The sequence below is a fragment of the Corvus brachyrhynchos genome, unplaced genomic scaffold (assembly GCF_000691975.1).
Source record: "Corvus brachyrhynchos isolate BGI_N302 unplaced genomic scaffold, ASM69197v1 scaffold122, whole genome shotgun sequence".
NCBI classification, from domain to species: domain Eukaryota; kingdom Metazoa; phylum Chordata; class Aves; order Passeriformes; family Corvidae; genus Corvus; species Corvus brachyrhynchos.
In genome coordinates this window covers 811,737-816,014 of record NW_008236778.1, presented here as the reverse complement: position 1 = coordinate 816,014, position 4,278 = coordinate 811,737, and the positions used below count along the sequence as shown (strand labels likewise).

Below are 4,278 nucleotides of genomic sequence, written 5' to 3'. Positions count from 1 at the left end.
TCTCCCAGCATCTCCCACTGAGAGGAAACAACTCTGTGTACACACATATGAGGTCTTGCTTGGCCACATGTCCCCCATTGCATCCTAGTGGGCTGTAGAGCTGGCCCCAAGCCCCCTGAAGCAGAGCCTGGGTGCAGACCTCAACCACATCCTCCACTCAGCCTAGCCTGTGGTCCCCGGTCCCCACGTGGCTCTGCCACCAGCCCTACAAGGCACTGCAGTGCTGAGACCAGTGAGAGTTGCTTGGACACCAAGAGGAGGTTCAGGAACCCATTTGAGAGACCTTTTGCATTAAACACCACCTTCCCTCGTCCTGGCTGGGAGCGTGGCACTTGCAAGGTGGTGCTTCTTCTGTGGGTGTCCCTGTCCCCAAGTGGTCAGTCATTCTGTAGGACACTCTGTTTTTATTCAGGGAAATAAAGGAGTGGTCCTGCGGGGTGACAGGTTGGTCTGGGCATACTGGGTGCAAGTGAGGTGGTAGCTGGAGCCCCCCCATCCTTGTCCCCGCTGCTCCCCTGTTGTGGAAGACAGACTCATCCGTCTGTGCTGATGAGGGAAGCCCTGTGACTGGTCCGTTCGCAGGACCACAGCCCAAGTGGTGTGAGGTTTGAGGCCGGAAAGCCGCTTGCACCTCGGCTGTTCAGGGGTGTCCCCTGTGCTTGGCTCCTCGGGAGCGAGAGGAAGGTGCAGCCCCGGACGGAGCCACGCGCTGCTCGCTCCGGCTTTGTTCAGGCTGAATTTTGTAATGTCAGGAAATGAGCTGGCTGTGGGAGGGGAGGCAGCCGGGGGAGGAAGGCTGGTTTTGTGGTTGGAGCGGAGGATGAGGACGCCGGAAAGCTGAGCACAATTCCTCGCTCTGTTGCAGGTGCTGGGGGTGAGGCTGCAGCTTGGGAGCTCACGGTGCGTTTGGAGAGCGGGTGCTGGCCTCTGGGCCTCAGTTTCCCTTTTGTTCAGCACCGTTCCTCTCGTGGGAGTGTGCTGTGGTGATGGGCTCTGCACAAGTGCCAGATGGTTGTGACCACCGGTAGATGACCAGCACAAGGCTGGCTGAAGCCACTGGGCTTTGCCCCATGGGTGTCCTCCCATCTCCCAGTGGTGAGTGGGATGAATTTAGGAGCTGCGTTTCCTTCTGGGCCGTGGTGGTTTCTCCTCGGGCCAAGCGCACGGGGCTGTGTGCATTCCCCGGGAGAGCGTCCGAGCAGGCGGTCAGTGCATGAGAACACAAAGTTCACCTCAACTTCGAGCAGCTCTCTGCTGGCCACACTGCCAGCCTGGGCCACATCCCTCATTAATGTTAACTTTTAGTTTATGATTTGTTTCATTCCTGAACTCCTTTTAATTTCTTTCCCTCTGGTCTCACTGGGATGCTTTCCACATTGCATAGCCTCAGGGTTCCTGGTTCTCTGGATCCCTGTAGGTGCCTGGCCAGGTCCCACCCAGCCTGCGTGGCCCTTGCAGTGATGCTCAGGATCAGGGCAGTGCAGGAGGGGACCCTGAAGCCCCTGTCCCTTCAGCCAGGGCTGCAGGGGATGCTGGGCTTCCCTCACTGTTCCTTCCATCTGGCTGTGCTTGGACAGGGTGTGTGGGGAGTCCTGTCCTTGCCTCTGGCCCTTCAGACTGATGGCTGCTTGCATTGTCTTTGCAGTTGGATTGAGGAGCGGTGGCTGCAGCTCATTCCTGGCAGGAGCAGAAGATGCAGGAGGCTGTGTAGCAGGTATGGGGGAGATCCCAAACTCTGGATTCCTGCCTCCCCTTTGGGTTTGCTTGGCCACATGTGTCTCCCCTGCTCCAGGCTGGGACTGAGCAGAGGGTCCCACAGAGGATGCAGCTGGATGCAGCTCAGGGTCCCAGGCTCCCACAGTGGTGCCGACCGGACCCTGCAGCCCTGCTCCAGTGACAGGAGGAACAGTGAGGTCTGGTGCTGGAAGGGCACAAGGAACACCCTGCTCCACTGTGCCCCCCTCACCTGCTGCTGCACACGGGGGTCCTGGTGTGGCAGCAGAGCCCCCAGAGCAGGGCAGGGAGGTGGCACCCAACAGTGGGTGCCACTGCTGTTCTCCAGTGCCCATCATGCCCTTCACTTCCCCATCTGGCACAGCTCTGATGGCTCCCCACTGTAGCCACAGCACTGATTTGGGGCTCCTTGGGTGTTTTGCAACACAGCCCTGTGTATCAGTGCAAAGGAGGGTTTTCCTGCCCTGTTTTCTCCTGGTTGTGGACAAGACTTGTGGCCAAACCTGTTGTTACTTTGTCCCTTGCATTCCTCTGAAATAAGGTGCCGCTGGGAGAGGGCCTCGTGTCCAGGTTTTCTTCCTTTTCAACCTTCTTGGCCTGTTTATTGCTCTTACAGTAAATGTTTGTGTCTCCTGTTTCTGCAGCGAGGTTGTGGTACAGACACCACTGCGGGCTGCTTTATGAGGGCTCTATGGTTTCATGTAATGCATCTTCTGTACCTGAGAGTGAAATCAATAAAAGGGAAGATTTTTAAAAATAATCTGCCCCCAGCTCCTGAACGGAGGGGGCTCTGTCACCACTGCTTAGTGAGATGTTTTGTGGGGTTGTGATGGCTTTTAGTGCTGGAGAAGGGGCAGGTAATTTATTTGGAGGCCTGGTGGTGGGAGATGGGGGCAGCATCACTGCGTCCTCTGCAAGCTCAGCACCAAGGGCTTCATCTGCTGATAGAAACCAAGAGCAGCTCCCCAGGCTGCGTCGGGGTGAGTGCAGCAGAAGGGCCCTGCTGTCTCAATGGTGCTTGGCGTGTGCCAGCAATGGGCCGTGGTGTGCCAGAGGAGAGCAGGGTTGGAGGGCTCAGCTGTGTCTGTCCTGCTGTGGCTGAGCTGAGTGCAGTGCTCCGGGAGTGTTCTCGTGGCTGCTGTGGGACCAGCTCTGGTCCACTCGCTCTGGGCACAAATGAATACCAGCTCAGTGTTTCCGTGCAGTGAATGATTCCATGGAGTGTTGGGGCGATGGGTCTGTCTGCTGTGGGGTGTGCGTGGAGGGCAGGAACCTCCTTGGCTGCCAAACACTGCGGTCCTGATGGACCGTGCACATTCCGTCCCCCAGCCCGGATGCGGTGGGCGGTGTCAGGATCTCTCAGTAACTGCGTTCTCCCCCACATCACTGCTTGCTGCTGGAGACACGATGCCCAGCTCCGCCAGCTCCATCCTGACCAGTGACAACAGCTCCTTGTTTTTTAGTTTTGCACAAATTCTTGGGGTTTGGGTTGGCAGTGTCCTCCCGCAAAGCCCTTGTGCTGCCACTGGTGCCAGTGCAGAGTTCTGAGCAGGGGAGGAGCAGTTTAGTGATTTCTGCAACTGCAGAACTGCTCGCTCCGTGGAGCAGCTCAGCAAGTGGTGCGCTTGGGGAGGAGGATTTCAAAAATCATCTCTGGGGACTGCAAGTGACAGGAGCCAAGCAATTAGAGGAGCAGTATCGACCCAGCCTCGGAAGCTTGTGACGGCCGGCACTGGGCGATTTAATCCCAGTGAAGCCACGTCCTCGCGTCCTGGACGTGCAGCATCGCTGCCTGCGATCAATAGGCATTTTGTCTGAGGCCAGCCCCATTTGAGGTGCACCAGGCAAACCTTCTTCTGTGACAGAAAACTCTTCTAGGGCCTGTGACCTTAATTGAATTGACTCTTTCATGTCCTGAAGATGGTCGCATCGTCTTGCTGCAGCCATGCTTGGTAAATCACGTGTCCATCCCCGCGCGCAGGGTCTGTGCCACCCTGCTTCTCGCCTGGTGAGATTTTGCAGCCCGGGGCTGATTTCCAGCTGCTTGGGAAGAGCCCTTGGGTCACCAGGTCTGTTCCTCTGCTGTCTGAGGCCTTGCCTGTGTTCTCTTGAACGTTCATTGGCGACTGGAGTTTGCAATTTCCAGGCTCCCACCGTGCTCAAGGTGTGAGTGTGCCACCTCACCTAGCACTTGGCTCTTTGCATCTGGCAAGATCCTCCTGATCTCCAGGGAGAGCTTGTCAAATCCAGCCGGTGGGTGCACCAAAACCAAATCCCCACTCTTGCCCCTTTTGGATACAGAATACTGAATTTGGTAAAGCAGTGGGTTCCTGCTGCGCTTGCAGCAGCTGAAATGTGTCTGAGCTGCTGGAGGTCACCTTTCCAGTCCCCGTGCAGCCGGGTGGCCTTCTCTGGTCATGGCTCTGCCCTGCGCTTTGGGTTCTGAGCTCATCCGCTATTTTGCCACTGGCGGGGGGAAAAAAATGTCTTCAAAGCCCTTTTCCCTTGGGGAAAAGCCAGCTTGGTCAGAAACGTCCGCGCAGA

At 57.1% G+C, this 4,278-nt stretch overlaps 1 protein-coding gene across 3 annotated transcripts in view; it reads left to right on the top strand.

Annotated features, from left to right (window-relative positions):
* Window positions 1-4,278, top strand: part of MEF2D (myocyte enhancer factor 2D) — a 100,698-nt gene that overhangs the window by 41,833 nt on the left and 54,587 nt on the right. For 2 of the 3 annotated variants that reach the window (XM_017727908.1, XM_017727904.1), the window contains exon 1: window positions 1,646-1,714. The exons of the other annotated variant lie outside the window; for it this stretch is intronic. The gene's annotated coding sequence lies outside the window, so the exon portion shown is untranslated. Of the gene's footprint in view, window positions 1-1,645; window positions 1,715-4,278 lie in introns of those variants that run through there. 3 annotated transcript variants of the gene reach the window in all.